This window comes from Anastrepha obliqua, unplaced genomic scaffold, assembly GCF_027943255.1.
Source record: "Anastrepha obliqua isolate idAnaObli1 unplaced genomic scaffold, idAnaObli1_1.0 ptg000009l, whole genome shotgun sequence".
Classification (NCBI taxonomy): domain Eukaryota; kingdom Metazoa; phylum Arthropoda; class Insecta; order Diptera; family Tephritidae; genus Anastrepha; species Anastrepha obliqua.
This window is the reverse complement of record NW_026562178.1, coordinates 3808592-3820240: the sequence shown is the minus strand read 5'-3', so window position 1 is coordinate 3820240 and position 11649 is coordinate 3808592.

Here is an 11649-nt window from a genome sequence, read left to right as displayed (position 1 = left end):
CCCCCTTTCCAGAACTTTAAATACAATGGGCTTTTTAGCCTGAGTGTTTAGGAGCCACCAAATCTCCTGGTGCTCCTTGGCTCGACCTTTTCAAATTTTCAATTTCAACATATTAGTTAATGAATTCTACGCAGATATCATTGCCTTACAAAAACCAAATCTTCCCCATAATAATACTGTTCATTCATCTAACAATTACATAAGCTACTACAATAGTGTCTGGTATTTCCTGTTTCGCGATCGAAGTTGATATTGGATACAAACTAACAGTACTCAATTGTTTGATTCTACCACATCAAAATTTCGCAACCAGGGAACTTTCAAATATCCTGAATATTTTCAATACCCCCATTATTCTACTCGGAAACTTTAACGCCTGGAGCCTCCTATATTGTTCTCCCTCCACAACCGGTAGAGGCCAGATTATTGAAGACATGATATTTTCACATAATCTTTTCTACCCACAAGACATTTTCCCATCCAGACATCATACTATCTTTCGCCTCTATTGTCCCCAAGTTATCACCTCGCACTTTATATGAACTTCATAACAACGACCATTTTCCCCTCATCACCTCACTATCTTCCCCCGGTTGGTCACAAATCAAGCCAAAATCAGAATTCCTCACGGACAAGACTGATTGGTTTGAATTTCGTTCGATTGCCTCATCCCTATCAAACAATAGCCCCAGCTGGTAACGCTGAAGTCGAAGCGATAAAAACTATCATTCAATCAGCAGCACATGTAGCTTTACCCCAAAACATCACAAAAAAATATGAAGCAAATCTCCCACTTTTGTGAGCTAAATATAAAAAAGATAGGACTGACAGAAACCTTGTCAATTATAAAAACTCAGCATTCAGAAAGGAACTAAAAATCGCAAAATATAAATTACTGAAAAGGATTACAGGAAATATTAATCCCGTCTGTTCTCATCGGAGTGCGACGCAATGGGCGGGTTAAAATGTGGGGCCTACACGGTCGCTCCGATGATATATTTTATAAAAATAAAAAGCACAAAAGCGTGTCAGTATATATTCATTAATATTTTATTTGCAGTATATACATAGATATATGCATAGAATAAATATATATGTACATAGAAATATATATGCAATAGAAATACGTTGCTTACGTATTATTGTGTATGGATTATTATATTAAGTATAATTAATAATTGATAACATATTACCTTTAGCTGGCTGACACGTCCTGATGCTTTGAGTTCTAAAATCGCAGAGAGAGTTATAATTAAAATTGAAGTGAAAGTAACCTCGCCGAACAACGTTTAACACGGTAAACGTTTTAACTGTTCGGCGGGGAAATGCCAGGGTTAACGGCCTTCACGTTGCAGCGACTGGAAACGGTGGTTAGCAACAGTCGGAACGGTAGGCGCAGTTACCATTAGGGTGGCTAAAAAATGTATATTAAATATTCGGGTGTGGCCTAAACATGCCGGCCCCCTTGCGATAAGCAATGATTGTTTTAGGACGGAGGTGTCAGCCAACGTTCGGTATATTGTGGTGAGACATCGGAGGCTGCTGGTGCCGTCTGAAATGCTGTAAAGATGAAATTTCATGTACATGGATAATTATTGCACACAAAAAGTAAATTTATTATATTAAAATTTATTGATTCGTTATGTACAAATCATATTAGGGCCGTGATACCTGGCGAGGTCTAGTCGCCAGTGTACCGTCGCCCGTCCTTTTATTTTGACGCATTATGGTTGCTTGCGCACGTGGTCGAAAAGGCCTGGTTTCCGATCCACGCGCACGCCACCATTCATGCTGCAGCTGAGGTCTGAGAGGCCTCGTCTCCAATCCCCTATCTTCATTGAGGTGGAAAGACCTTGTTTCCGCTCTGCTTGGCGCACCAACGTCCTTCGCGTGCGTGGTCGAAAAGGCCTAGTTTCCACTCCACGCTCGCGCCGACATTCGTGCTGTAGCTGGGGTCGAAGAGGCCTAGTCTCCAATCCCCTATCTACGTTGGTACGGAAAGGCCTAGTTTCCGCTGCGGCCACAACTGGGCGAAAAGGCCTAGTTTCCGCTCTGCTTGTTTAGGCGGAAAGGCCTAGTTTCCGCTCTAGACTCAGTCCTTTGTTTTGTTTTTTACAAACAAAGGGATTTTGAATTTAATTTTCCTTTTTTGTTTTTTGTTTTTAAACCGAACATGTGTAGTGTGTGGTGCCTTGGCTGGTCTGTGCTGATCACAGCGAAGGAGAAGAAAAAATAAAATAATATATATATCTTTTGTTAACTAAATATGCACTAGGCATTTTATTTTTTTTTTTTTGTTATTTGGCCATGAGGAATTTTCATAGCCGTATGAGACAACCTGCCACCCAAAAAAATTAAAATGTACCTAATTGGATACAATCGCATATTAATGTGATTTTAATATGTATGTTCACCGCGAGGGGGTGGGTACATACTAATGGTTTTGCAATATTCGCCGCATAGAAGGATCGTGTCTTGGCTATGTGTGGATCGTAACCAAGTACAAGGTGTCCTGCCGTGGCGTACGTGGTATATTTTTTTCCTTTTGTTCTTATTATATTTTGTCTATAATAAGAACAAAATGATAAGCAAAAAAAATTATATGTATATATAAATGTAATTTTGTGTAGCATTTGCATACATAAGTGCATGATGTTAGAAAAACTAATAGTTAGTGTTACTTTACGCACACTATTCCTGGAATGTGGAATCCGATTATAACATTCCTGTAGGGTATTTTTGTTTTTGTTTTTAAAAACTAGTTTCCTTAATGGCTGACTTCGACCCATTTCCTTTTGACACGTGTAGACTGCGGGTCGGGTCCTGGTTTTTTTTGTGTGACAAAGGTGTGTGAATAGTGAATTCGTCAAAAAAAAAATAATAAGTGACAAATAGTGTGAGTGAGTAGCGTTAGGACTTGACGTTCCTCTGCCCAAGGAAAAAAACGTCGCGCCAAAAAATTTCAGATCGGGCTTTATATTAATTACAAAAGTGTTAAGTGGTAATTTGTTGGCATTTCGGTGTTGCGTGTAAAAAAAAGTCCACGTGTACGCGTTACCAGTGACGGCAATATAGTGAATGGGCCACCCACAAGTAAGCCGTGGACCACGGCAAAGAAAGAGCGCCATCAGAATTTGCGTATGGTTCTCGCATTTGGATCATCATGGAACGAAATATTATATTTTAATTAAATTTTTATTTATATTAAAGGTGAGTTTATTATAAAGTGGAAATTTTAATTTAGTACTAGTAGTGTAGATATGAATATTGAACATTTGTGATTGAAAATTCTACAAAGAATTAAATCTTTAAAAAATATATATATACGTATATGTTCAGTTTAGCGAAAATTATCACTAGTGCAATTTCAACACCATCAATAAAAAGATATTTGGCAGAATTAGCGCCGCCCTTAACTAGTGACCATAGTGTGAACGAAGCATTATGATTTGAATATTCGTAAGCATGCAACTCTGCTTATCGGACATTTCGCAAAATATACTACCAGCAAAAAGTGAGTGGGCGAATTGCACGCGAAGATACAAAGGTAAGATTATAAAATATATAATTACTAGCAAACCCGGCCCCCTTCGCTGGGCACACTAAAATAGAATAGATATGGTTTAGAACAGAAAATTTATGGTTTTCATATTATTTATTTCTTTATTCTTTACTAGCAAACCCGGCCCCCTTCGCTGGGCACACTAAAATATAATAGATATGGTTTAGAACAGAAAATTTATGGTTTTCATATTATTTATTTCTTTATTCAAGCGCTTTGGCATAAACAATATTTTTTGTTTTTCTTTTTGTTTTTGAGTAAATATAAAATATAAATCGAAAATCAGGAAAAAAGAAGATTGTTTTTAAATTTCAAATCAACGCATATGAATAACTAAGAAACAATCGTCTTTTTTCCTGATCATCCATGAATTTTTCGTTTCAATTTATATGTTTTATTAAGCATTGGAGCTTTTTTAACCATTGTCCATTTATATTTTTCAAAAACAAAAACGAAAAAAATTTCATTCACACATAATCTCATTCGGATTTCCCATTAAATTCTCAAATTTCGTAAGAAGTTATTCACTGTTCCAAAATCCACTCCAAAAAAATTCACAAACAATTTTTACATATTGCACTTACGTTTTTTCCTTATGGCATCCAAATCAGAAAGAAATATTGACACATTGTAACTCACACTGTCAATTTGACAGTTCAGTTCCGCCCCAAGCGTTAAAACAGTAAGCGACATTATGGCTGGTTCAAAAGAACGCTGTACCCGTTGCCAGTGCTCCGAATTACAACCAAACTTTACGAAACCCATTTACAATACTTACTTAACAATGTGCGTAAGTTTGGTTTAATTCGGTTCAAAGACACGGCGGGTGCACGTTTTGGCATATATTTCGAGACCCTAGTCATCAATAGGTATGAAAATTACCCCGTATTAAAGCACTTATCAACAGCTTTGATTTGATACCCATATTGTACATACACAACCAAAGGTTACCCGGGTCCACATTTTGACCTATATCTCGAGACCCCAGTCACGGAGTGGCATGAAAAATACTCTGTACTAAAGCATTCACCAACAGCTTCAATTTGATATCCATATTGTACAAACACATTCTAGGGTCCACGTTTTGGTCTCTATCCCGAGACCCTAGTCACGGAGCGGCATGAAAAATACTCTGAACTAAAGCATTCACCAACAGCTTCCATTTGATACCCATATTGTACATACACGTCCGAAGGTTACCCGGGTCCACGTTTTGACCTATATCTCGAGACCCTATCTACCAATAGGTATTCAAACTATACGGAAATCATCTTCAATACCTCCTTAACAATGTGTGTAAGTTTGGTTTAATTCGGTTCAAAGACACGGCGGGTCCACGTTTTGGCATATATTTCGAGACCCTAGTCATCAATAGGTATGAAAATTAACCCGTATTAAAGCACTTATCCACAGCTTTCATTTGATATCCATATTGTACAAACACATTCTAGGGTCCACGTTTTGGTCTCTATCCCGAGACCCTAGTCATGGAGCAGATGGGAATACTCTGAACTAAAGCATTCACCAACAGCTTCCATTTGATACCCATATTGTACATACACATCCGAAGGTTACCCGGGTCCACGTTTTGACCTATATCTCGTGACCCTATCTACCAATAGGTATCTAAACTATACGGAAATCATCTTCAATACCTCCTTAACAATGTGTGTAAGTTTGGTTTAATTCGGTTTAAAGACACGGCGGGTCCACGTTTTGGCATATATTTCGATACCCTAGTCATCAATAGGTATGAAAATTAACCCGTATTAAAGCACTTATCTATAGCTTTCATTTGATATCCATATTGTACAAACACATTCTAGGGTCCACGTTTTGGTCTCTATCTCGAGACCCCAGTCACGGAGTGGATGGAAATACTCTGAACTAAAGCATTCACCAACAGCTTCCATTTGATACCCATATTGTACATACACATCCGAAGGTTACCCGGGTCCACGTTTTCACCTATATCTCGAGACCATATCTACCAATAGGTATCCAAACTATACGGAAACCATCTTCAATACCTCCTTAACAATGTGTGTAAGTTTGGTTTAATTCGGTTTAAAGACACGGCGGGTCCACGTTTTGGCATATATTTCGAGACCCTAGTCATCAATAGGTATGAAAATTACCCCGTATTAAAGCACTTATCAACAGCTTTCATTTGATACCCATATTGTACATACACAACCAAAGGTTACCCGGGTCCACGTTTTTACCCATATCTCGAGACCCCAGTCACGGAGCGGCATGAAAAATACTCTGTACTAAAGCATTCACCAACAGCTTCAATTTGATATCCATATTGTGCAAACACATTCTAGGGTCCACGTTTTGGTCTCTACCTATAGGCCCTAGTCACGGAGCGCCATGAAAAATACTCTGAACTAAAGCATTCAGCAACAGCTTCCATTTGATACCCATATTGTACATACACAACCAAAGGTTACCCGGGTCCACGTTTTGACCCATATCTCGAGACTCCAGTCACGGAGCGGCATGAAAAATACTCTGAACTAAAGCATTCAGCAACAGCTTCCATTTGATACCCATATTGTACATACACGTCCGAAGGTTACCCGGGTCCACGTTTTGACCTATATCTCGAACCCTATCCACCAATAGGTATCCAAACTATACGGAAACCATCTTCAATGCCTTCTTAACAATGTGTGTAAGTTTGGTTTAATTCGGTGCAAAGACACGGCCAGTTAGCGAACACACACAAAAAGTTGACTTTATTTTATATATATTATAATATAAGATTTTTTTCAGTTTGTGTCCGAAAAATCCAAATATCTTACGGAACCCTATTTTTTTCCAAAATAAAATATAATCTATGTTACTCGTGGATAATGTAGCTTTCGAATGGTGAAAGAATTTTTAAAATCGGTCCGGTTGTTTTTGAGCCTATTCATTACAAACAAACAAAGTTTTCCTCTTTATAATATTAGTATAGACAACATATCTTATAAGGTATATGGTAAATATTACCATACATTTTTTCCTTCATATATAATAAAAAAATTAATAATAATAACATTAAAACAACAGGTGTTATTAACAAACTTGGTTTTATTTTAAATTCTTCAAGTGAATCAAATTAATAATAATCAATAAGAAGGCATATGCAAATACAAATACGTGAATTTATATATGTACATATATTATTATTATTATATACATACATACATATATACGCTCAGGAGAGAGCAAGATGTCGAACGTTGCCGTTCGTTTGCTTTGTTTGCTTTGTCGTTCGTTCCGCGCTTTCGGTTGCAGTTCATTCAATGCAATGAGTAAGGTAACGACATATGAGCAAGGTAACACTAATGAGCAAGGTAACGACACATTTTTTCGTGCGTGCAGCCTGTTAAATCGAATTATAAGACGTTATCACGTCAAAAATTTGAAGCAAATCTCCCGTATTGGTCCAACCTCCTAACTGTGCTTAGAAACAATAAAAAACTTTTGTGAGCTAAATATAAAAAAGATAGGACTGACAGACAGGACTGACTTGTCAATTATAAAAACGCAGCATTCAGAAAGGAACTAAATATCGCAAAATATAAATTACTGAAAAGGATTACAGGAAATATTAATCCCCTCTCAAGTACTAAGCAGATCTGGGCAGACATAAAAATGCTTACTGGCCCTGCATCATCCTCCTTCATCCCTTTTATTAACTCACCTCAAGGTCCTATATACCCACCTAACGAAATAGGTTTTGGCAAGAATGTGCCACTTGCTGGCAAAAATACTCCTACCCAAAAAAAAACAAAAGGACGATTAACAGAACAGAAAAGCGATCAAGACAAATCAGAACAGAGCGGTTCAAATAATATTTCAACACAAAACATGTCAGAATTCGATATAAATACATCGTTAAAAGTAATCCCAAAATTTACTGGAAACTACCGGGACTTACCATCATTTTTAAAAATCACAGAGTTGATCTATGAGACATTAAATGAACAGAGTAAAAGAACATTTATAGAATTTATTAGGGAAGTAAAATTGAACAGCAAAGTAAGAACAGCAATTGGAATTCTAGACCCAATTGACAATTTTGATAAATTACAAATTGAACTAACAAAGCTGTACAAGAATCCATTGACCATTCCAGAAATGTACTCAAAACTTAATTGCTGTACGCAGAGAAATCAAAATGTGGCTACATTCAGTGACCATATTCTGCAACTTATTTCTGTTTTGAATACATTACACAGCGCAGAGCTGGAAGGAACAGTAACGAACGAAAGAAAAGACGTCATTAAAAAAAAACCAAAAATATGGCTTAACCATTTTTAAAAATAATCTAAACGACAACCTAGGAGAAGCGATATGCTTAACCCAAACGAAGACACTACAAGAAGCCATAAACTTGGTAAAAGACCTAGAAAGGACTACCAGTACGTCTGGACAAATTATGTTTTTTAATCAAAACAATGTCAGAGGACGACACAATTACAGGGGACATAAAAACACAAATAAACAAGGACGTAATACCTTTAACCAAAACTATGTTGGACAAAATTCACACCGTGGAAATAATTACAGAGGAAATCATGGACACCGTGGACAAAATCATAATGCAAATAACTATTTTGGAGCTAATAATAACAATTATAATAGAAATAATTATAACAATAATTTTAGATACAATAATAATTTTGGAAATCAGTACAATCGTGGGCAAAACACGGGACAAAACAATAATCGTGGGAACACTTACAACCGCGGAAACTTTAATAATAATAATAACAGAATTAGAGTAATGCAACAGGGAAACAAGTTTGCCCCAGAGGAAGGCAAACGAACGAGAGTCAATCCCCGGGTACCCAAAATTAAATATTTTTAGAATTTCAAATAATGCTACGAATATAATTTCTTTAAGATGTGCAGACTCAAATACAAATCTAACTTTCATAATAGACACGGAAGCAGACGTATGTATCTGTCATAAAGCCATGCTCTATGCGCGAAGCCATCAAATTACAGCGTATTCAAAAGCCCCTTGTCTTCAACTCTCATTCTACCACTTTTTCTAATGTCACAAAAATATTACCAATTCGCTACAACAAAATCCTCTAAAGAGACTAGCTATTCTAAATAAAAATAATACTGAAACAAATCACGCACCAAACAACTCATACAACAAAATCACAAGACGACTTCCGCCCTCAATAAAACCGGTTTACCCTACATAAATGATAACAACCTACAACAATAAACCTCAATTTTTAATATACAACAACATAATACTCACGTATGCACAACGCAAGAAAACCAAACCACTGTACAAACAAACCGCGCACATAATAATTTGTCAAACTCAGAAACAAAAGAAAATAAAGAATATGATATAAATATAATTCCAACAGTGCTATCAGTCGATGACCCAACAACAAGTGTACTGGTATCAGCATCACCGCTTTCACATCTAACCCCCAAGCAATCCCACTGTATTTCCTAACTCTTTGCCTTTACAAGACGAAATGTTAAGATACATTTTTCCTATCCTATGTACAGTGGAATTTAAACGGTCTATTTAATAATTATGCAGACCTTAACATAATACTAATATAAGAACCATGGGTATGTCACAAGCGTATCTTTGGTCTAGGTGCTATGTCGTGGGGACAAATACTTCATTGTGATGGGAATGCTCCGGAGATATCTTTGTTGCAAAGATAAAGTACTTGAAGAGTGGGAACAGTGTCGAAGCTACCATAGTTTCGGCCTACCTACCCTACGACTCTTTACAGCCACCTCCTTTGAGGGAGCTAAGACAAGTGGTCAAGTATGCAGAATCCAATAATCTGGGGCTAATAGTGGGCTGTGACTCAAATTCACAGCACATTGTAGGGGGCAGCAGCAAATGCAGCCCCAGAGGTCTCAAGTTACTGGAGATTATTCTGTCATCCGGTTTGGTCATTCAAAACACTGGTAACAAACCAACTTTTGTGACCAAAAGGAGTAAAGAGGTGATTGATTTAAAATTTACCAATAGGTCAGTTGGAAATCAAATCAACCGATGGCGATAAAGAGAGTCCTTTCTGAACATCGTCTTATCGAATTCCGACTGGGAATTGATACAATATCAATACCATCCGGTAGGAATCCTCGAAATGTGAACTGGGACAGGTATGGTGAGCTTGTAACAGAGCGATTACCAAACCTGAAAACACTCAAATCAGTAGAAATGATTGAAGATGCTACTAAGAAACTAGAAGGTGCTTTAATCAATTGCTTTGAGGAACTGTGCCCACTCAGGCAAAGTAGACAGGGGAAAGCGGTTCCTTGGTGGAACCCTGAACTGTCTAAGCTTCATGTACGGTCCAGAAAACTTCTTAATAAGGCCTTAAAGACCCAAACAGAAGAGGACTAGGCTAATCATCGACTTATACAGAGAGAATATAAGAAAAACGTACGGAAAGCCAAACTTGAATCCTATAGAAATTTCTACAGTAACATCGAAGAAATGAGGGAAATAGAGAGACTTTGTAAGGTCCTTCATCTAGACCGCTCAGTAAGGCTGGACTCGATTCGAAAATCTGATGGTTCATACACTACTCTAAAACCATTTTCCGGGTAGTAGAACTCTCTCTGAAGAAGAGAGTGGCATGAACAATAACGGTAGCAACGGTGGAACCTCTAGATACAGCTGGTATATTGCTAGTCGGATAGTGACAAAAGAATCGATAAGGTTTTCCTTGTCTTCCTTTGACGGAATATATCCAGGAAAAGTTGACTATTCCCTAGCAAAAAGTTTTAGACCAATCAGTAGAACGAATGGTGTAGAAACATATTCGGGTGGGGGTATTTCTGAGAAGTCCACTTAGTAGAAATCAACACGCTTACCAGAGTGGAACATCATGTGAATCAGCCTTACACGATCTTGTTAGCAAGATTGAAGCTGGGCTGGAAACTGACGAATACACAATGGGCGTGTTCGTGGACATTGAGGGAGCTTTTGATAATGGCACTTTCGGCTCGATATGTTCTTCTGCCAAACGACATGGAGTTAATCAAACCATTGTAAAATGGATATATTCCATGCTCTCTGAGAGGCTGTTAACCGCTGGTGAAAGCAGTGACGAAGTAACCACAGTCAGGGCCAAGCAAGGATGTCCCAAAGGGGGTGTTCTTTCTCCGCTGTTGTGGTGCTTGGTCGTAGACTCTCTATTAGCGGAGATGCAGGAACTCGGTTTTCATGCCCAAGCATATGCGGACGATGTCTGTGCGCTAGCATCGGCTAAGTCCTTAAGTAGGCTTTACACGAAAGTGCAGAGGATTCTTAACAAAATCGATGACTGGTGCATTAGAAAAGGTCGTTCTGTTAATCCGAACAAAGCAACCATAGTCTTGTTTACGAGAAAACGGAAATTGGATGGACTCAGTCTTCCAACACTGAAAGGTGTGACAAGTCGTCTTTCCGATGAAGTTAAATATGTAGGAGTAATCTTGGATAAGAAGCTGACTTGGGAGACACACGCTTCCCTGAAGGTGAATCGCGCATCGAGGATTTTTCAGCAATGCTGTAGAGCCTTTGGTAAAACCTGGAGTCTGAAACCTGCTGGGGTCCTATGGATAATTACAGCACTTATCAGACCAATCATCACTTACGCTTCTGTGGCTTGGTGGCGACGGACCATTGTTAGGTCCACAATTCGGGAACTATACAGGCTACAAAGAAGTGTATGTTTATGCATCACGGGTGCCATGAGTACAACCTCTGGTGATGCCCTAAATGCTATGCTTGATTTGCTCCCCCTGGATCGTAAGATATAAAATAAGCAATGTGTAGGCTCCATAAATATGGTTTCGGGCACGAAGACGGAACTTCTGGACACAGAGAAATCTTTAGGTTGCTATTCGAGCAGTATCCACTGTTTTTGGCACCTAAAGACGACCTAATACCCACAGTCTCATTTGGAAGGAAATTTGATGTCAGATTTCCATTGCGTGAACAATGGACCAATCCAGAATGCATGCAGAGAGGTTTGATGGATATTTTTTTTACCGATGGGTCGAAGAATGAAATATGGTCTGGAGCCGGATGGTACTTAAACAATAGA